The following is a 23,509-nucleotide window of genomic DNA, read 5'->3' on the forward strand; positions in this document are numbered from 1 at the left end:
GACTCCTGGAACTAGAATTATAGAGAGTTTTGAGCCGCCACGTGGGGGCTGGGAATTGAACCAAGGTCTATTTGAAGAGCGGCCAGTGCTCTTCCATCTCTCCAGTTGAGGGCCATCTCTGACCATCCCCAATTTTAGTTTCTCGGGGATGTTGTTTTGGGAATCTGATAGGCAAAATAAGGGACGAGGATGTGTCTTCAAAATATCTTCATTGCTGCTGGGCTGCAATGTGCGCGCACTCACGCATGCGCGCGCACACACAGACACACACAGACACACACACACACACACACACACACACACACACACACACACACACACACACCGTCTTTCCTGAAGGAGACACACTGAGTGCAGTGGTTCGCAGCCTCTCTGTGTATCAGAACCACACAGTGAACTTCAAAAGAAATCAGATCTGCCTTTGGCCCAACCTCACCCACCCGGCACCACTCCATAACCCCACAAGATACAGACTAACAAATGTGGACGTGTAAGACCTACAGTCTTTTTTAAACAAAGCTTCCCAGGTAATTTTAGTGAAATTGGGACACCTCCCCTTCCCCTTGACTTAAATAGAGCCCTAAATTTTGACAAGTATTTGTAGTCACTGGATTCATCAGGAGAAGTTACAGAGGTGATAAGAAGCTAGTCCTAAATGGGAGGACAAACCCTAGGTGCCCACCAAAAGAGGAACAAAAAACAGATAAAAATAATAAAAATAAAAAAACAAATAAAGGAAATGTGGTGTCTATTCACAATAGGATGGTTTTTTTTTTTCCCCGATATTGTTTGCAGAAAAGTGGCCTCAATTGGAGATAATCATACGAAGTAAATTGGATCAGGCTCAAGGTGCCTAGCATGTACTCCCTCAGTTGTGTGTCTTAGACCTCATAGATGCATAAAAATCACACATGTATAGATGACATGAAAGAAGAAACTAGGGGAACAAGGGAGAAAGAAGGGAAGGGCTGGTGGGTGCGATTGTGAGGAAATGACTAAAGGACGTCATACATTTGTATAAAATGGCTTTATACAACTCAGTATACAAAATAAATTAAATCTAAACAGAAGATGAGAAGGAGGAGCCTGCGTCTAGCCTGGCTTGATGGTTGGGGTGGGCCGCCTCAGTGGTAGAGTACTAACCGCCACCCCTAGCGAGCTGGAAACCCTATGTTCCATCCTCACTTTGCAAAGCAGAGCTAACCTGGAGCTTGAGAGAGGTTTCTACAAAGACTGGTCAGGTGCTTAAGGCCTCCCCTGTTCTACCACAGGCTTAACTGTCTCCATGTCTGAACCTGTGCTTCCTACTGCAGACCTTCGCTTCCTTACTCTCTACACCTTGACCAAGGTGCTTCAACCCTGACTTGCTGTGTTCTCTCCTCCTCCTCCTCCTCCTCCTCCTCCTCCTCCTCCCCTTCCTCCTCCTCCTCCTCCTCCTCCTCCCCTTCTCCTCCTCCTCCTCTTTCCTCTCCTCTTGCTCCTCCTCCTCCTCCCCTTCTCTCTTCTCTTTCCTCTCCTCCTTCCTTCTTTGAGACAGTCACACCATGCAACCCAGGCTGGTCTTAGACCTGAGCTCCTTCCACCCTTAGCCTCTGAGTGCCAGGATTTCAGGCGCACACTACCACACCCAGAGAACACTCGTCCCCTCCTCAGCTACAGCCACTCTGGGCTCTGCTGCTGGCTTGGTGGTCACTCAGAACTGCAGAGAGCCCTCCCGGCTGTCCACCAACAATCTAAACTTTTTACTGGGGAGGGGAGACTTTTTTCCTGAACATGATCAGAATTAGAAGAGACTTTCTTGGGTCATAGTGCAAGGAAGGAAGTATAAAAGCTCTTCTTCTTTAAAAAAAAAAAAAAAAAAAAAAAAGAGGACTAGACACTCAGGAGGCAGAGGCAGGCAGATCGCTGTGAGTTCGAGGCTAGCCTGGTCTACAAAGTGAGTCCAGGACAGCCAAGGCTACACAGAAACACCCTGTTTCGAAAAACTAAAAAAAAAGAGGACGAGGGGTATCCTAGAATCAATTTCTCAGAGGTGACGTTGTAGTTATATACCATTCTCCTCACTTCCGCCTCAGCTAATCTTTAATTTTAATTTTTAAAAAATTTTATAATAGTTTTATTTTATGTGTGTTCTGTCTGCATGTATGTCTGTGTACTTCATGCAGAGGTCAGAAGTCACCATATTTCCTGGAACTGGAGTTCCCGATGGCAGTGAGGCCCCATGTCAGTGCTGGGGACTAAGCCTGGGTCCTCCACAGGAGCACAGGTGCTCTTAACTGCTGAGCTGTCTCTCCAACCCCCTTCATCTGATTTTAACGGCAAAATATCTAGCAACCAAGAAGAAAATTAAACAGTAAAGTACTGCAATTGTGCCCTTTTGGTTTTGAAAATTCCATAGCAAAATGTTTTAAGGTTGACTCAGAGGTTAGAAAACACTTATTTTAAAATGTGCCCTTATAAATTAAATCACGGTTTAGTAGAGTTCATTCTAAGTGCAATTAAAGGTCACTGAGGGCTTGAGCGGAGATCAGACAGAAACTAGTCTGCCTTCATACAGGCCTCTCCAGTTGCACATAGCAAATACTGTACAGAAGGCAGAAGCAGGGAAGCTACTCCAGGGGCACACACAAGATGACCAGGCCAGGAAGGTAAATGTGGGTGACGGCAGAAGAGACCAATGAGAGCTATTCTTGGACTCGCCAGTGGGTTAGACTGGAGGGAGCGCAGGAAGGGATGCCGGGTGGCTTCGGGCTTCCAGCCTGAGCCTCTGGAAGGGGCCACTTTACTATCATGGAAGACTAGCAAAGATGGCGTCTTTGGAAGGACCTGCTGAGGTATTATGATAACACCACGGGGGGGGGGGGGCAAGCACCACAGTGACGGGGGGGGGGGGGGGGGGGCTGGCGAGGCAAGCAAAGCCACCCCAGTCCGACTAGTAGAGCAGCCAAAATCAGACATCTAGGTCTGCGTTTAACATTAAGAGGATTGATGAGACGAGTCGGGCATCAAATATCAGTTACGTAGATCCTCACAGTTTCAGTAACTGAGATTTTCAGAGAGAAAGGAAGCATTAGATGGAGTTTGGGCACAAGCAATGAAGCAGTGTTATCAACTGCTCAAAACCCAGATCTAGGACTGGTCGAGAGCAGAGAAGATCTGAGATGAACTCTCGGATCCAGCGCCACCCTTGTCAGGGTCTTATTATTCAAATATTTGTTAAACAGCCTTATTAACTTCATGAATATTTATGAAGTATTTGCTATATGCCAAGCACCATTCCAAGTACCTTAAATATATTGAATTGTTTCATTCTCATCACCACCCTCTAAAGTAAAAACGTTAGCCCTGTTTTCCGAATAATACAAGTGAGGTATTGATGATGGACACCCAGAATGCCTCAAGCACCCTACTACCACAAATAGCATAGTAGCACTCACAGCTAACCCACTATAATACACAGCTAAGAAAGGGCCTAAGGTAATCACATAGTCTGTCTAAATAATGACAGTTTGATTTCCACAAAGGTACAAAAACAGTGCATTAAGGTTCCTCTTGCTTATTTCTTTGGCAATGTTTATAATCCACCTGTTAATTTATGTCAGTTGAACAAGTATAAAGAGATTTCTTATTTGTGTTTGCTCTATAGTTACAGACAAATCTCAGATTTGTTCACATCTATATGTTACATATTTTAGTATATTCTTGCCTTGAGAAAAATAATCTGCAGGATGTGGTGGTACACGCCTTTGATCCCAGCACTCAGGAGGCAGAGGCAGGCAGATTTCTCTGACTTCAAGACCAGGCTGGTTTCCATAAAGAGCTACAGGACAGCCAAGTCTACCTAGTAAGACTCTTTCAAAAGAAAGAAAGAAAACTGCTCACATCTTTGACCACTGCTCTATCAGGCTTATTTTTTCCTTGTTGGTTTTCATAAGGTCCTTTGTCAGTCTTTCTGTTAATTCTTTGTCACTTTTAAACATCACAACTGTCTTCCTCCAGCCTGCCATGCCTCAGTTAAATTTATCTGTGAATTTTCTATGGCAAGCAATAAGAACTTCTCATAAGATGGCATTCTTTTCTTTGAAAGAGACTGGAAAAGTGTGAAGACTTTCAACTCTCATAACTGCAATGCCGTGTCCCCGCCAAACCGTGAGACATGGCGGCTAAGGAAGGGTGCCTGGGAAATACATAGGAAGCCCTAATTGCCAGGCTACTAAATTGGTGATTAAAAGATAATTTTGGTGCCTTCTATTAATAATACAGAGTGTCTTTGTTTACCCAAGCTTGTTCCCACAAAGGCTCTAAGGAAGCTTGAAAGAAAGCAAGCAATAAAATTAAAAAACACAAATTTTACGAATCAGGAACACAGCAGAACACACAGCAGAACAGAAGGTCAAGCTCAGGAAGAGACCAAAACCTCAGGTATGTAGGCCACAGGCCCTGGCAGTTCTCAGGGCAAAGCCAGCTCCTCGGCCCTGAGCTTCTTGGCAACCAGAGAGAAAAGGGAAAAGGGCGCACAATTGAGCACATTTAACAATATTCTCTTTGTTGATAAGAAAATATACAAGTTCCTCATTGGAAGATAAGCTTTTCCTGACCCTAAGTTCAGGAAAAGGCTCAGAGGGGGCAGCTCCCTCACCAACATTTCTGTGGTGGAAGCAACTGTTCTTGTTTCTGTGTGATGTCCCACCATGATACAAATGGCCACATGGATTCCCTCATGAAAATCAACCCAGTTGATGAACTTCCACTTAGACATGAAAAGGAGAAAATAAAACAGGATAAAAACAGCTGCAACCAAACAGGAATCTTTGGGAATCTAAATTTAGTACAATAATCAAGGTATTATAAGCCTGCTTTAAAAAAAAAAAATCTCAGTAGCTCAACACAAAGCAACTTATTTGTCACTCATACAAAAACCACAAGACCATGCTGGGTAGTGGTGGCGCACACCATTAATCCCAGCACTCGGGAGACAGAGGCAGGTGGATCTCTGTGAGTTCGAGGCCAGCCTGGTCTACAAAGGGAGTCCAGAACAGCCAAGGCTGTCACAGAAGGAAAACACACACACACACACACACACACACAACACACACACACACATACACACACACACAGACCAGGCTCCTACCATCTTAGGACCCCACCATCTACTGGAAAAGAATGAGGGTCTCGCAGCCCTGAAGACGATACTGTATCCCTCCCACTTACACTGTACTGGCTGACACTAAGCCATGTGGTCACTCTTAACCATGAGAGGAATGGGACAGTCTGGAGTCATGGCTTCAGGGAAACACATAACACTTACTGGGATCATTTGTACCTTCCAAATAGTTCCTCATCATGTCAATTCCCTAAATTAGGCCCAGCAGTATATAGTCTACAGGCTAACTTTTTTTTTCTTCTGAGCCAAGGTCTTACTACATAGCGCAGGCTATCCCCAAGCTTTTTATGGTGCTATCTCAGCCTCTCAAGTGCTGAGATTACAGGCCTATGCTACCACACCCAGATCTCCATTTTTGTAATGGCTAGAGGGGTCAAAAAATATTCTTTTGTGACATATAAAAAAATAGGAAAGTCGGGCCAGGCGTAGTGGCATATGCCTTTAATCCCAGCACTCAGGAGGCAGAGGCAGGTGGATGTCTGTGAGTTCGAGGCCAACCTGGTCTACAAAGTGAGTCCCAGATAGCCAAAGCTACACAGAGAAACCCTGTCTTGAAAACTAAAAAAAAAAAAAAAAAAAAAAAAAAAAAGGAAAGTTATTATTATTGAAAATACATATTATTATGGTTGGGGTTTAGCTCAGTGGTAGAGCACTTGCCTAGCAAGGGCAAGGCCCAGGGTTTAGCCCTCAGCTCTGAAAAAAAAATACATATTATTACATACCTACATCAGAGGTAATATTTGCTCACCCCCACCCTCACCCCAGTAGCAACAACTTTGCATGCCATTCTTTCATAAAGCCCTGGGACCCACAATTCCAAAATTCTACACTTAGCTGCTGGGGAACAGAGTCCCAGCAATGGAGACCACAGGAAGGAAAAGGCTACAGTGTTGATCTCTGGTCCTTGACAGAGAAAGTTTACAAATCCCTTTTAAAACCAGGCAGTGGTGGCACAACCCTTTAATCCCAGCACTCAAGAGGCAGAGGCAGGCGGATCTCTGTGAGTTCCAGGACAGCCTGGTCTACAAAGGAAGTCCAGGACAGCCAGAGATACATAGAGAGACCCTGTCTCAAAAACAAAACTAAACAAAAACAGCAAATGCCTTTTAAACCAGTAAAAGTTCATTCAAGTTGAGCAACAGGGTCTTTCTAGCCAGTAACCTGAAACTCTGCTATGCCTGGTTGGTTGGCTACACATATTAATGGCAAAAACTGATGTTTTGTTTTGTTTTGTTTTTCAAGACAGGGTTTCTTTGTGTAGCCCTAGCTGTCCTGGACTTGCTTTGTAGACCAGGCTGGCCTCGAACTCACAAAAATCCGCCTGCCTCTGCTCCTGAGTGCTGGGATTAAAGGCATGCACCACCACACCCGGCCCAAAACTGATTTTTTACAAAGGGATGCTGGGCCGTCTAGACAAGAGGACATCGGCCCTTCACCAATGTGCAGAGCTGGATTAGGGAGAACTGGTTGGCAAAGCCAGCTTTTTTTTTTTTTTGTCAGCAGCATTTCCCAACACTAAATCTCATCTCAGTATTAATATTCATTTTTACATGAGCCAGAGAAGAAAACATTGCCTGAATTCCTTAAATAAGAAAGGGTTCCTTCTATAGACTTTCTGGCATTTACCTGAGTATGGCTTGTTTTAAACAATTCACTCATCTTAGTGTTATAGAAAGGCTCCCGCTTTCTGGGCTTTTTAAATACCTTAATTCTAATGGTGAAAAGACGAAGGAAGGAGACTAAGGATCATATTTCAAAAAAAAAATCAAATATCAAAGAGTTTGCTTACAGTTTCCTGGTGATTGTTTTAACATAACTTGCATTGTTTCTTCATAGTCCAGACATCAGATCAGGAGCAAAAGTAACCTAAATGCTCCAATTCTGACTGACAGCATTTCTCTCTACTGAAGGTGGAAAAGATAAACAGGCTCACCATGAACAGGTCCAGCTAGTGCACAGCTGCTCCCATGGCTTAGGGCAGAAACCTCACCACAATTTCCTCTAACCCACTAAAGCTGTCTTCAGCCAGTGCCAACAAAACTCTCTACCTTGGGGAGCCAGGCTACCTAAGACCAGGGTGCCCCATCCTTGGGAATGACCTCAGAGACCATTGCTCCAGGGTCCCCACCTCCCTTCTTGTTTTATATAAGAGGAAAACTGAGTACAGGCTAAGTAAGGCATCTGCCCACACCACACAGCTGGACCACAGCCCTGGCCTAAGGTCTTCGGCCTGCCACTTTCTCATCTGGTATTCTTCCTCTACAGCACAATTCCTCCCATACCCTGGCTCTCTCCCGAGCCATAGCTGACTCCTGATAATTATGCTCAACTATGTGTCCATCTCCTAAGATAGATAAATTCAAGTCTAACACCACTTCACCTCTTTGCTCGCTGGAATCTCTTTCTAAGTGAGACCTATAAAGAAGAGGTCCTGTTGGTTCTGCAGGGCCCCAAAATTCCCACTGTGTCTTTTTGCAAGAGCTGATTTTACCTCAACTCTCTGGCCAATGGCCCAAGAGTCTTCCACACTTCCCCTCTCATGCTCACTCCCACCCCTACCTTCCCTGCCTCCTCCCTCTGTAGCAACAGCTTTATACATCACTCTTTCACAGAGCCCTGGGACCAACAACTCCCAAATCCTCCACTCGACCACAGGAGACCAGATCCCCAGGCAGTTACTCTATACTAAGCCTGTGTGATCACATCCAGGATATGTTGGTAGATTTATTTCTGTTAAATGATTTTTAAAGTAACTAAAGTCATGATGAAATTGTATCAATTTTTTTGTTTGTTTAATTCTAAGACATCCCAACGAGTGTCACTTTCCCTTCTCTTTCTTGACAAGTTATTAGGGGGAAAAATTCTAATCAACCAAACATAATTACTATTTGGTGTTACTTAACAAAAGTAAATAGTAATCTCCAACTTCCCCCAGCTTTTATATGGGACCAGATCTCAATTAATGGCATTGATTTATTTCAAACAAACAAACAAAAAAAAAACTCTATTTCTTCTCCAGTTCCCAATTGCAAGTCCCACAATTTCTAACTAGCAATGATTTATTCTGCACAACTATTCTTTTTCTCATCAATTCCCAATATGCATTCTCAGGTGTTGCTTCCAATCCTGACCAGAGACACCAGAGTTCTTTCAAAATCCAGCAAAGCAGATAGCATTCAAAGGGGTCTAACACTGGATGGAGAGGCGACTCAGCAGTTAAGAGCACTTGGCTACTCTTCCAGAAGGCCCAGGTTCAATTCCCACCACCCAGCCCACTGCAGGTGGTGTCAGCCCTGGGCATCTGGTCCTGGATGGTATACAAACACAGGCGGAGCAAGCCATGGGCAGCAAGGCAGGAAGCATCATTCTCCCGTGGCCTCTGCTTCAATTCCTGCCTCCAGGTTCCTGCCTTGCTTGAGTTCCTGCCATGACTTCCTTCACTGGCAGACTACAACCTGCAAGCTGAAACAAAGCCTTTTCCTCTCCAAAATTTCTTTTGGCCACAGTGTTTTCTCACAGTGCTTTCTCTTAGAAACCCTAACTAAGACAAGTTATAAGAATAATTTTCATTCAAGAGTTTTTGACCATGCTGGGCATCTCCCACGGTTTCTGAGTCCCCTACCTAGGTCTCTGCCTCGTAGTGAGGCACAGAACTGCGCAGAACCACCTCACAAGCAGGAGTAGCTGAATAGGAGGCAGCTATGTCTCAGAGAACAAACCTGGGAAGGCCACCTACCCATCTGGGAGTGTGAGAACCACCGCGGATGCAGGTCACCTCTCGCTTTCACGGAGGTCCGTGAGCATGAGGAGGAGAGAGTGTGGAATTCTACAGTCCTGTCCCTGTCTTTAGGAGATCATCATCAACAGGCACTGTGGCTAGAGGCCACACCCGGGGTGGGATGACAAGGCTGCAAACGCTGTCGCCATCAACTTCTCTATCAGTGTTCTGGTTTATAAAATAGGATGACAACGGCACAATCCACTTGGTGAGGCTCAGGATGAACTAATAGGCACATACTTATAAAGAAAGAGCTTACTACCTAGGAAACATTGATGAACAGTTTGATAAATTAGGATCCAAAGGCCACTGAGGTTATGTTACTTACCCAGGGTACCAGCTCAAGAGGCACTCGAGTTCCATGCCTCCCCGCTCCACACCCAGAGCTCTCCACAATGCATCCTCCTCCTCAGATCTGTACAGACCGAGAAAACAGGCCTAAATGACATTTAGTGTCATGCCACATGCAAGAATAACCAAAGCTTACCTGGCACTTTGTGCCCTTTAATCAACAACTCTCCATCTTCACATGCACACACACACACACACACACACACACACGCTCCAGTTGAAGGCACAATTGTAGCCTTGCCTGCAGCTTCACGGCCATTTAGGATGGGGTTGCTATTGTCCAAAAGCTGTTCCTCTCGCTGCGCCTTGAGAAGGGGATGAGCTCTGCCCTCAGTTATGAAACAGTACAGGGCTGTCCAAGGAGATCACCCTCCTTCCTAGCCACCTCCTTATGACAATGCACAAAGATACAGGCAGGCACCAACTTCCTCCAGGAATGTGAGCATTCAAATCATTTATTCCTTGTATGGGAACAAATCTAATAAAGAAGCCCATTTTTCATGCCACTAAAGACCAAATGAGGCCAAACAAGTAATGTAGAATCAATTTGAGAGAGAAAGTAATTCCGTTATCATCAGTCAGAGAAGCGTGCCCTTACTTAATAATAGTTCTTTAAGTTTTGGGCTGTCTCACATGGTGATGAAATTCAAATGGACTATACTTTTTAACTTCAGGATGGAAGGAGAAAGGACCATAAGCTGATCACACCTTGAAGGCTTGAAAAGGGATATTTAAAAGTTCTCCTCGACTAGTCCCAATAGTGTGTGAGCCAGAGTACTCATTACAAAATCTCTTGTAATGTGTAATATGTGAAGTAGATAAAAATATCCAATAAGGAAGAAATAGATAAGTGATGACACATTCCCATAAGAGAATACTATACAATCATCAACATTATTGGGTATAAATCTATTGTTGTATGAAGTTGCTCATGAGGAACATCAGTTATTGTTATCAATAGTAACTTTCATGATCACAGGTCAATAAAATATGTGGTAAAAATAATAGTTCCCAAAGCAGAGCATGGTGGTGCATGCCTTTAGTCCCAGCACTCAGGAGGCAGAGGCAGGCAGATCTCTGTGAGTTTGAGATGAGCCTGGACTATAGAGTGAATCCAGGACAGCCAAGGCTCCACAGAGAAACTCTGTCTAAGAAAACAAAAAACAAACAAAAAACGTAATAGTTCCCATGTATATTTAGACTTAGAAAGAAAGACTGGAAGGACATACACCAAAATAGTAACATTCGGGGACTGGAGAGATGGCTCAGAGGTTAAGAGCACTGGCTATTCTTCCAAAGGTCCTGAGTTCAATTCCCAGCAGCCACATGGTGGCTCACAACCATCTATAATGAGATCTGATGCCCTCTTCTGGTGTGTATGCAGAATACTGTATAAATAATAAATAAATCTTTAAAAAAAAGAAAAAACAAAATAGTAACATTCGTTTCTAGGCAGGAGAACTATGAGGGGCTATTTATGTCTTCTAAATGTTTACATTCATATGTTTACCTGCTTAAATAAGGCGCGTAGTACCTCAGAAAGAGATTTGTCCAAAAACAGATAATTATGACGCTCTCTCGGGAGGCAGGAGCAGGTCTAGCTTTATGATTTTGAAGCCAGCCTGGTCTATATAACAAATTCCAAGATACATAGTAAGATCCTGTTAAGAAAAAAATAAAGGAAGGAAGGAAGGAAGGAAGGAAGGAAGGAAGGAAGAAAGAAAGAAAGAAAGAAAGAAAGAAAGAAAGAATTGGTTTCAGGCCAAGGGGTAAGACTCAGGAACAAAGTACCACATAAGCACAGAGACCAGAGTTCATACCTCTGGCACCCTCATAAAAGTGAGGCATGGTGACAGGTGTCTGTAATTCCATCCCTGGGAGTTAGAACCAAAGTTAGGGGACAGCTGGGCGGTGGTGGCGCACGCCTTTATCCCAGCACTCAGGAGGCAGAGGCAGGTGGATCGCTGTGAGTCTGAAGCCAGCCTAGTCTACAAAGTGAGTCTAGGACAGCCAGAGCTACACAGAGAAACCCTGTCTTGAAAAACCAAAAAATAAAAATAAAGTTAGGGGACAAAAACAAGCAGATCCCAGGGGCTCACTGGGCAGCCAGCCTAGCAAAAATGGCAAACTCCAGGTTCACTGAGAGATTTTGTCCCAAAAACAAAAGTGGAGAAAGACTAAGGAAGACAAAGAACCATTAGCCTCTTACAAGGAAGGGAGAAAGGCAGGCAAAGGGTTACAGAAGTGGGGGTGGGGGGCGGTAGGGGCCTCAATTGTCTGGTGCTTAGCTCTGCAGCAATAGACTCCACACCTGGGTCACCTGGCTAAACAAGGAATTGCTTTATTTCTTCCATCACTGGCTAAACTAAGTTATTAAGGAAAATCAGAGGAGGCAAAACTAATCAAAGCACAAAGGCTATGGTCTGTTACAAGGGCTCACTGACTCATGTATCCAATGAACACTCAGCACGCAGCTAGGACCTAAGGAACACGAGAACACGTGCGCAGGCCTTGCTTTCAAAACTATAGTTTCTATGACAATAGGAAGCTTTAAGGAGGCTACAAAAAAACATGTATGAAGGGCGGGTTCCTTCCATTCCGAGAAGTAGAGAAACACCCTTGAACAATGAAAGAAGCACAGTTGAGACTCAGTGTTGGAAAGACAAATTCTTGAAAACAGATCTCTGTCTCTTACCCTGTACAAAAACCAGCTCCAGACATGAGAGTTGCCTCAATGGTTAAAAGCACTCACTGCTCTTCCAAAGGATCCGGGTTCGATTCTCAGTGCATATACACATATGGTGGCTCACAAAAACTAATTCCAAATGAATCCTCGGCCACCAGGTACACTTGCCTAGACATACGTGTAGGCAAAAAACTCATACACACAAAACAAATAAATGTTTTTTTAAATTTATTCACTTGCTATTTATTACATATACAGTGTCGTGCCTGCACACCAGAATAGGGCACCAGATCTCATTATAGATGGTCATGAGCCATCATGTATGTGCTGGGAATTGAACTCAGGACCTTTGGAAGAGCAGACAGTTCTCTTATCCTCTGAGCCATCTCTCCAGCCCACAAATAAGTCTTTTAAAAAAATAAATAAATAATGTCATCTGTCCTCTTCCTTTAATGGCCAGGAAGAAAGCACTAAGTTCCCAGGGGCTCTATGCTTAAATAACATGATATGAATAATTGGCTGGAACTGATAAATAAGAGCTAGAATATTCCATTTCTAGAAGAGAATGCTAAGGTTACATCCGTTACCCTGCTCTCTCTGCAGAGATCGGATGCAAATACTGTTAGGCTCTTCATTTTTGTTTCTCTATTCAGATTTTTGAAACAAAGCCTCATGGAACCCAGCCTGGCCTCACGCTCACTATGTGTGCTTGCCGAGTCTGGCCTTGAACTCCTGTTCCTCCTCCTGCCATTGCCCAAGTGCTTCACTCATGGGTGTGAGCTACCATGAGGTCAATCTTATATTTTTATATTAGAAATATCCAAAAGTGTCTGGCGTATAAATTCAAACTAGGGAAATAGACCGTTAAGTACTGTAATGGATAATAACAACAAAACCAAGCAAAGGCACATCTAAAATAAGTGTTCCTGAAAGTCTTTGCCGGTGAGCAAGATCTTCAGCTAGAGTGAGGAAGGCTAGCACACAAACCCCTGCGAACTTGGGAGCTGGCTGCTTAAGCCGCTTCCAAAGCCAGGGCTCCACAGTTCTATGACAAACACGAAGCATCAGACAGCCTTAGAATCTGTGCACAAAGGAGCCAAAAGTGCAACACTCAAACTCATCACAAGAAGCGTCATATAAGAGTCACTGAAGAAAAGACTCACAGAATGTAAGACTTCCTGAGGATGTATATAGGACACAGATTTCTGGAAAACTCCAGGCTGATTTCTTCATACATATTTGCAAAGCTTTCTAATTTTTTTAATTAGCTGGTTATTTAATAATTCAGAATGCCCTAAATAAAATTTTATATTAGTCCAATATAATTCTTTTGGCTCCAAAATGCATTCAGCACATACAGTGGTGTGTGCAGCCGGAATAAGAAATGTCGCCACAGCTCTTGGCTCTTCTTACGTATCAACTGTTATATTGTTCCCTTCTTGGGCCATTATTTTTATTTTAAATATAAAACTGCTATAATAACTTATATGTTACCAAACAGCCTTTGTATCTCTGCCTTTCCAAAAAAAGAAAGAAAGGAAAGGAACGGGAAAAATAGTGAATGAGTGCCCCAAACCTATTGATTTAGTACCAAATTTAAATAAACCCAGAAGCCCTCTCCTAAGGCACACTGAGTCGAACAAGGTCAGACTGGGCATCTTCCAAATGCAAGGGCTTAATTGGACTAACTCTTTCATGACAATAATGTATATTTAAGATAGCCACTAAAAGTTGTCAATGCTAATTTAGTAGATCAATTCCATTAAAGGCTCTGAACTTTTCCCTACTTGCTAATCTCATCTATTACAGATGCTGCTTTGGTGGGAAAACTGAAGCTATAACTTAATATCAAGCCACAACGGTTATAACCAGGTCTGAAATACACTTTCCTGTATGTGAAATGAAACCTCAGAAGATCTTGAGTCAACAATTTAAGCCATAAAACTGTTTTTGGCAATTGGTATTATTGTAAGATGCCTACAGCATATGATTTGTGGGGAGGGAGGGTTGGGTTTGGAGGGGTTTTTTATGTATATTTTTGTTTATTTTTGTTTTCCAAGACAGGGTTTCTCTGTGTAGCCTTGGCTATCCTGGACTCACTTCTAGACCAGGCTGGCCTCAAACTCTTTAGCGATCCACCTGCCTCTGCCTCCCAGAGTGCTGGTTTATGTATCTTTTTAAACACATACTTTTCCTCTGCCCAAAGTAAAGCTTCTACTTTTGTAATTATTGGTCAAAGACCAACCAACCTTTATACAACCATAAAGTTCAGGTTCAGGTTTTAGTATCAAACACAACGTTATTGAGGGACTAGCCCGACTCACGTCAATAAAAACGTCCAGCCTGTACTTAACATCTAGGTGAGCAAGGTAGACAGTAGGACTGGCGGCGAGTACAAAAATAACAGATCCATTAATCAGCTAATGAGGAATTCAAGAAGGCTCCAGAACCCTTGTCCACGCCCACCACGGCGCATCTGTTTGAAGCTGGGTCTCTGAAGCTATTTTTGCGCCCTGACTGAGCACCCGGGTCCTCTGGGTGATAGTTGAGGAAACAGATGCAGGGAATCTGTGGGCCAGCGCGGCTCTGACTCACGCGTCGGCTCCCGCTTTGTACTCACATGAGAAGGGGTGGAGCGAGCGAAAGGCTGACTTCCAGCCTGGCTGCCAGCTTCCTCAGAGTTTCCACTTACGCATTTGCCTCCCTTACCAACTTCGTTTGAAGTTCCCTAGCCAAAATCCTGAACGGCGTGTTCCCAGGATGCATTAAATTTGAAAAGAAAGAAAAAAAAAATCAGCGGGGATTTTCCAACTGAAATAAAAAGTAAATTGAAAACTAAGAAGAGACAATCTTTTTTCTTTTCTTTTCAATTTTCTTCTTCTGCCCCCCACCCCCATCCCTCTTTGAGTTGTTCCTCACTGAGGACAGCTGGCATCTGCGGAGCGAGACTTAGGTATGAAAATTACATTGAAAATGTTCCCCTCAATTCTTACTGGGGACCCATAACCCTTCCCACCGCTTCCTACCCCCTGATTATTTACTGTGAAACGATTGAAACTAATAGCATCCAAATCTATTTGGAGATTACATGTCAATTGTCAATTAAAATTAACGTTTATTAAGTGTCCACAAGATATAAATCTTTATTCTTTCTTACTGTATCAGGGCTGACAAGAATACAGGGGCAATAAAATCTATGATGCTTAAATACTTTTTATACTGGATTTAAAACAGAAACATGGGCCGTGTTATAGGCTGAAAGTGTGGTTTCTCAAGCAGCAGTTTCCATTAAAGCTAAGCCTTTTACAGAGAAATTAAATTCAATAGCCAGAGTTTTACAGAGCTTTACTATAAGCTACTTTTCATTCACTCCGTTTAAAACAATTGGCTCTGTAAAGGTAATTTTTTTTATTCTGATTTTTACTTAAATGAGTGAAATTTGCTTCTTGGGTGCCACTGTAATTTCTGTGATTTAATGACTGCCTAGAATAATTAATTCAGGCTTTGGGGTTTTTTTCTTGATTGTTGTTGGTGGCGGTGGTGGTTGTTTTGGAGGGTTTTTTGGGGTTTTGCTTTGTTTTGTTTTTTGTTTTTCGTCACTTTGTAGATGAGTCTGGCCTCGAACTCACAGAGATCCACCTGCCTCTGCCTCCCAAATGCTGTGATTAAAGGAATGTGCCACCACCGCCCGGACTAATTTAGGCTATTTTTACAGTAGGAATATACAGCAATTGTTAATGCCTTTCCGTTGAAACGAGTGTGACTCGGGTTCCCCGGTGTAACTGCAGCACCATCCCTGTGACAAAAATCTGTCAGTTGCTAGGTAGAGTTGGGGAAAGTATTCATTTGTTTCCACATACCTTAAGAGCCTAATAAAAGGCCAGGCGGTAGTAGCACACGCCTTTAATGCCAGCACTCGGGAGGCAGAGGCAGGTGGATCGCTGTGTGTTCCAGGCCAGCCTGGTCTACAAAGTGAGTCCAGGACAGCCAAGGGTACACAGAGAAACTCTGTCTCGAAAAACAAAACAAAACAAAAAGAACCGAATAAAGACTGAATTAACACTTTGCATTATAAAATGACTGACCAGGGAAGGGGTGGGGCTCAGGGGTAGGACCCCGGACTTCCGGTGCTCAAGGCCCTGGGTTTAATCTCAGCAGTGTAGATGACTGAAAATCTATCGTCGTGGTGACTACCGTATTGTTCTCTGGGGAATCACTCATCAGTTGACTGGACCCCCTCACTATCACCTCAAGAATATTTCTTGGGTCTGGAAAGATGGTTCAGCGTTTAAGAGCAATTTCTGCTCTTGCAGAGAAGCCAGGTTCAGTTCCCAATGTCCACATGTTGGCTCCCATTGTCCAGACTTCTGTTCCAAGGGATCCAACACCCTCTTCTGGCCTCTTTGGGCCCCAGGCACACGTGTACAGCACATACATACATGCAGACAAAAGCACTTATACATGTAAAATAAATAAATCTTTTTCTAAAACAAATAAATAGTTCTTGACAGCTCCAGGAGGGAAATATATGGCACCAATCTGTAACATTCTGGAGGGAAATGGAGCACATTAAATGAGGGAAGCGACTTCCATGGAAACGAAACGCAGTGCGATGCTCAAAAGGACCAAACTCAGTCTTGACCTGGAGAGTTTCCAGTGGACGGCAGCCTCACGCTTAGAACCGCTACACCCACCCCAACATCCGCACAAAATCCGATCTCTGGGGCTAGAGATGTGGTTCGGTGGTAGAGCTCATAGGGTTGATACCAGACACTGAGACCACACTACATTTAAATTTTCCCAATTATATTTTGCACAGATATTAAAAGACAACCAGACACGGGGTGGGAGGGAGGAGGACATACCTCTGTAGCTTTAACTGGCAACCAAAGCTTCGTGGCTATACTTAATTCAGTAATACATACTTAATTCAGAAATTAAGCAAGTCTGAGCAACTATTTGGCCTCCCAGGCAAAGAGGTAAATTCACTATTGATATACAATTTTTTTAGACAGGCTCTCCTGGGTGCCCTGGAATTCACTATGTAGATCGGGTTGGTCTCAAACTCACAGAGATCTGCCTGCCTCTGCCTCTGAATGCTGGGATTAAAGACATGGCCAACACATATTTTTTTTTAAGGCAATGTCTACCATACAGTGATACATATTAGGGAAGGGAGAACTATTTCAATCAGTGGTTCTCAACTTGTGGGTCACAACTCCTTTGGCAAACCTCTGTCACCAAAATTATTTACATTACAACTCATAACCGTAGCAATATTACAATTATAATGTAGCAACAGCATGAGAAATTGTATTAAAGGGTCACAGCATCAGGAAGGTTGAGAACCACTGCCTTTACTGAGCACGTCAACCCTGGTATATAAAATCACAAAAGGGTGTTTCTTCCTTCGTACGTAAATACAGTGCCTCACCCACATCCTAGGCAACGCCCGTTGAGGGAAGACATTCTGTCTTTGTAATGTCCCCTGATTCCATCACATGGCCCAGTAAGTATAATACTGAAGACCAATCCTCCAGCATCTCAGGGGTTAAATTCTTCTGTTGTGCCTAATTTTGAAGAAGTATCCCAGTAAAGCAACCTGCTTAGGCTAGTTCCGCATGGGGACTGTTCCATAATGAGGCTTGGCCTCACCGGTCCCAGTAGAATTAATTTCGTGCAGTAGAACACCTAGATAAATTAGTTTTGCTTTAAATATTGAGTCCTAAAAGAGTTAAAAGAGGGAGAATATCAATCAATAATTTTTAGATTAACTACTTTGTATATGACAAAACAAAATTAACTTTGGCATTATAACCCCTTCACCTGGCATTTCTGACTGGCCCTGAGTTCTAAATAAAGAATTAGGCAATGTTAAAAACCAACCAACATGTGCGTGTGTTTTCTTGGCACACAAAGCTAACTCACTGCCTTGTTTATAAGAGACAGAATGATTACCTACCACACATTTTGAAAGACTGTAAACACAATTGCTACTTATTAAAATAATACTTTCCTGGAAATAATTTTGAAGAAAACGAAGTGGGTTTCTGTAAGGTTTTTTGTGTGTATTTGTTTTATTTTAATATTGAAGGCACTCAGCTTAAAATTTAAGTGAAACTAAAATAATGACTAATGTTAGGTTTTTTTAATTACACTTTAGTCAGCTACATTTTCCTACTAGCTAACTTTCCTGGTTACATTTTTTCTGCCATCTAACTTTCCCTTTCATATAACTGACTTCTACTGAAATTCCGTTATGGAGTTAAAGTCAGTTCTAGAAGTGACAACAAATTTAAACTAAAACTCTAGTACCTTAATGGTCTTTTCAGGTTAAATACCTACCAAAATGTAAACAGAAGATTTCTTTTCAAGCAGGATGAAATTGGGTTTTTAACCTGGCCAATTGCTCATATAAACAATCTTTAATATTATGTAGTCATCTTTTGGTAATTAAAATGGCATATCACAACCACGTTGGATCCATATCCATGTGACAAGAAAGTTATTTAGATCATAACTGTGGATAGAGGAGATGTCTCTTTAACAGATTCTTTGACGGGCACATCTAACAGGAAACAACTGCTTTCAAACGCACATAAAAACTAGACGCAGTTGAACAGCGCCACCCAGAGGTAAAGAGTATATTACATCTGAAGATTACATCGCTACCCTTAACTCTTTCTCAGCCGTCCTTCCTGCCACTTCCAGATGTTTCTCTAGTAACATCAGAAATCGCTGGCTCCTGGTTCTGTATTGAAATCTCACATCTTAAGAGGTAAATGTTTTGGTGTAGAAAAGGTGCTTTATTTCTGCGTGTTATTTTCTCTCTTTTGAAACCATAAGCAAGCCAACTGAACAGCAGGCAAAAGGCCTTCCATCTTCTTGTAACTCAGTAAAATTATTAGGAAAGCCCATCTTTAAAGGACTACTCTGTCGTTACTCCACTGTCTCCATACACCCTTCCTTGCACTTCTGTCGTTTTTGTTGAACTACGCCTTATTTCTGAACCAAGAACCAAGAGTCTTTTTGTTTTGTTTCGTTTTTCGAGACAGGGTCTCCCTGTGTAGCCTTGCCTGTCTTGGACTCGCTTTGTAGACCAGGCTGGCCTCGAACTCACAGGGATCCACCTGCCTCTGCCTCCCAAGTGCTGGGATTAAAGGAATTTTTTTTTACCACCGCCCAGCCAAACCAGGAAATCCATAGAACCTTCCCCATCAGCACCCAAGTAAGAGGGTGGTCATAAGAAGGCTGGTCAAGTGTGAAAACACGAATAAAGAGTGCTTTTTTTTTTTTAATTATTCTACAGGAACTATAAATTTAGCCTTTTAAATACTATTTTGTGCACAGATGTAGTACACAGACATACATGCAGGCAAAACATCTATACACACAAAAATAATTTAAAATTGCTTAATCTTATTTGGACAGAAATCAGAATGAGCTTGCCTATCTGTGACTACAGAAGCCAGGTACCCTCTGAACCCAAGACAAGGCGCCGCTGCACCGATGAGAATTCCTGAACCGTGCTGCAGAAAAAGGGCCTCCTGTTCCCACCGCCCTCCACCAGATAAACCAGCACAGGCAAGCTTTTGAGAAACGCGTAGAACCGGTCTCGGGGGTTGCTCCTAAGCAAAGATGCACGCGTGTAGTAGGTAGCCCAGGGTTTGCAGGGCGTGCCAGCCTAGTCTGTAACTGCGTTGCCATGGCTATCGTCATGCGGTTCTGTCCAGGCAGCTTTCTTGTGACAAGAATCAGGCTCGCTGGTTCTGATCTGCATCTTTAGCCTAACAATGAGAAATGGGTTTCCATAAACTTAAAAAAGGCAGGGAAGCGATGCCAAAGACATTGCTTACTGCTCCGGGCTGGAAAGAAGACACCTGTCCCTTTTTAGACGAGTAATAAAGGAGAAAACGATGACAAAGCCTTTAGCGTTTCATCTAAAAATAAAGGGAATCGGCTGGCGCGCTCCTAAAGGAAAGCAAAATGCCTTCACCTCCCACACTGAAAGCTGAAATCTGCATCAGGATCTAGCCTTGATTTCATGTTGTGTTCAACCTTACAAAAGAAGAGAAAATTATACTCTCATGAAAACCAAGACAGAAGGAGCTTCCCCGCCCCCCCCTTACCCACCCCCACCCCCTGCCCCACCCCCCAAGATAGGGTTTCTCTGTGTAGCCTTGGTTGTCCTGGACTCACTCTGTAGACCAGGCTGGCCTTGAACTCACAGCCATCCTCTGCCTGCCTCTGCCTCCTGCCACCACGCCCGCCGAATCTTTTTTTTTTTTAATGCTTCCCTCTTGTCTTTATCCCTTTCCTCTAAACTGCAGTGTCACAGCCCACATCAGTATTTCGGTTTTAAGCAGCTTGGGGGTGGGGGGGGCTTCTGGTTTTGCAGCCTGCGGCTTGAGGTTGGGCAGGCTGCAAACTGCAGCTGAGAGCATGTCTGTAGTAACAGCTTGTGGGAACCCCGTGGCTTAAGGCATTTGGAGTTGGCCTTACCCAAACTGCCTCACCCAGAATAGCACAGCGTTCCCTAGAGCCTGGTTTTTTAAAAAATCCACAGAAGTTACCGCTAAGGCCTGTGCGCGCCACCTAGTGGACACTGTCTGCCTGGGGCGTCATCAGGACACGGTGGAGTTATATAAAAATCTGCAAACCCCAATAGTCGACCAATAAGAACAATTTTCTTCATACTATATTTGAATCGGTGAGGATGGAGACGTGTTTAAAAGAAAATGGCAAACAAGCAAACGAGTCAATTCATAAGACGGCCTTTCCGAGCATAAATACAAATCTTACTGAGGCCTGAACAGGATGTCTCTATCAAATCCCGCCCTTTGAGGCTTCAGGGAACCTTGAGGGGAAGAGGAGGCAGAAAGAGTGTAAGACCCAGAGGGGATACAGGACACCAAGAAAACCAGGGCTTTAAACACAGCAGGACTAATGCAGAGATCCTATCGGCATGCGCAGGACCTGCCTGAGTCTGAAGAAGTGGGCACCTGTGCCCTCCTCCCTAACCCGGAAGCTATCTACAGCTGATAACCACTTGCAAATGAAAAATTAGTTGTCTCCAAAGGAGTCTCACTGGGGAAACACACCACTCTTAAGGGCAAGCCACGTGCCCAGCACTAGACAGCTGGTCTCGAACTCACAGTGATCTGCTTGCCTCTGCCTCACAAGTCCTGGGATTAAAGGTGTACGCCACCACCCCTGGCCTTAAGCTTTTATCTCTATGAAGGAAGTGTTCATAGCATATTTGCTGGCACATATGAAGCCCTGGGGTTGAATCTCAGCAATGCATTCAGTCACCCCAACAATTTGATTTGCATCACCCCAAAAATAGGTCTTTCTTGTTCCCCCCTCTGTCTTTGGACACATTATTTGTCTTAGCCAAGTTGTATAGGATCTCATCCAAACTGCAGCTCCTGGAAAGCACCTCAGGCTGCTCAGTACTCACCTCCCGCTTCACCTTCCTAAACATGGCTTCTAACTGTCACTTGTTATGATTTCCCAATTGTCTCATCCCACGATCAGTACTTCTATGTGATTGGCGTCGTCTGCCCCCGAAAGCTTCTTTAGTGTTGAGTAAATGGCTATGACACAGATGACAGCTCTGTTGGGATGTTTTGGGTTTTTTTGTTTTTTGTTTTTTGTTTTTTTGGTTTTTGGGTTTTTTTTGTTTGTTTGTTTGTTTGTTTTTGTTTTGTTGGGTTTTGTTTTTTTTTTTCAAGACAGGGTTTCTCTGTGTAGCCTTGACTGTCCTGGACTCACTTTGTAGTCCAGGCTGGCCTCGAACTCACAGCGATCCGCCTGCCTCTGCCTCCCGAGTGCCGGGATTAAAGGCGTGCGCCACCACACCCGGCTGCTCTGTTGGGATGTTACAAATACCCAGCATCCCCTCCCGTGCACGAACTATACCAAAAAAAATGCCCCCCAGGAAAGCCAGCCCTTTGCACATAGGCACTGGGTGCTCACCGCAGCCCCTCTCGGTGCTCACCACAGCCATATGAAATGCATTCAATACAAGGGCTGTTCTCACTCTGAGATGAGGAGAGCTAAGCATGAGAGACAGGAGCCTGAGTGAGTAGCACAAGGAATAAGGAGAGAGCCACGTGGGGACCGTAGCTCAGCTTTTCTGGCTCCAGAGCTTAGACACTGAACCACTCACCTGCATGTTGTGGTTACGTAAAAGCTGCACTTTAATCTTACTGTCGGCTGTGCCCCATTTCATCTCATCGCCTCCCTTCTCCAACAATCAGTTGTCAGCTGATTCCCCCATCAGTCAAATCACTCTAGATAGTTGGAGGAAAAGGAAAAAAAAAAAAAAGAAAACCCTATTTGAATTTGTGAATACTTCCTACTTTGTTTGTTCCTCAAAGGATGAAGTTACTACAGTCAAAAGATTTGCACAGAGGAAGGAAAAGAAATTACTGATCAAAGGGCCAAGGTAAGAAAATACGCCAGCTGGCTTCATCTCTGGCTAAGATTGAAACAATGAAGTGCAGAGCTGCGGGAAGCGGAGATCTGGTGCTAAGAGGCTCTTTGTTTTTCAGTTCACCTGACCTCTTTGGACAATCTGGTTGAGGAATAAATACTCTCGGGGCTCCTCGGCTCGCCTCGGCCTGGTAAGTAGGCAAAGCGATTCGACGGGACCACCCAACAGCTTCAGATGCAGGAGGAGGAAGGAATCCCAAGGCTCTCAAATATTTGAAGATACTTAAAAGTTGAGCTTGGAACTCGTGGTTGCAGCAAGGGACTTTTCAAAGAAGCAGGCGACGTCCCAGTTGTGAACCCTCAAAATAGCCTGTAAGTTCCTAAGTCATAAATTGGACAAGTGACATGGGACTCGTATAATCAGATACTGCTAGGTGGTAGAGCACTTTCCTGGCTTGTACAAAGCCCTGGATTTGCTCCCTAGCGCTGAAAGGGGGAATAAAAGAAGAGGAAGAAGAAGAAGAAGAAGAAGAAGAAGAAGAAGAAGAAGAAGAAGAAGAAGAAGAAGAAAAGGTATTTAAACAGAATTTCAAAATCAAGGCCATTAATGGTCACTTCAAAATGCATGAGGAAAAAAAAAAGCAGTTTTGTACTTGACTCGTGTTTTTGGTGAGAGTTTACCAGCTTTCCGGTCGCCGACATACATAGGGAGAGAAGAGCAGCATGGAGCTCTGTCCTAAGACGGGGAGGGGCTGTCATCAGACTTGGATTCTCCCTAAAGCCCAGCTACTTAGCCACTGTGAGCCTCCGGCTGCCATGTAAACCTCTCAAGTCCTCAGCGGCTCAGCTATAAAACAGAGACCGCTTAACCCTATGTCACAGGATCATCTCAAGGCTTAAACTGCTTACTGCCGGGAGGTTTCATCTACTGGATCCAAAGCAGAGGAGGAACTCACCCTGGGAAACAGAAAGGCTGAAAACCCACAGGCTACCATCCCCGAGGTCCCTTTCCACTCATCTCTGGGTCACTCCTCGGCCCAACTGGCTTCTTCGAAAATCACTCACCTGGGACGACCCTAGCAAGAGTCACCAG

The 23,509-nt window shown here is 43.8% G+C and overlaps 1 long non-coding RNA gene across 1 annotated transcript in view; it reads right to left on the reverse strand.

Annotated features, from left to right (window-relative positions):
* LOC311606642 overlaps positions 1-23,509 on the reverse strand; it is a 46,120-nt gene that overhangs the window by 11,577 nt on the left and 11,034 nt on the right. Inside the window, exon 2 of the long non-coding RNA XR_014782383.1 lies at positions 9,271-9,357. This is a non-coding gene — a long non-coding RNA (uncharacterized lncRNA). The remainder of the gene's footprint in view (positions 1-9,270; positions 9,358-23,509) is intronic.

The sequence above is a fragment of the Acomys minous genome (genome assembly GCF_964271855.1).
Source record: "Acomys minous genome assembly, chromosome: 10".
Taxonomy (NCBI): Eukaryota; Metazoa; Chordata; class Mammalia; order Rodentia; family Muridae; genus Acomys; species Acomys minous.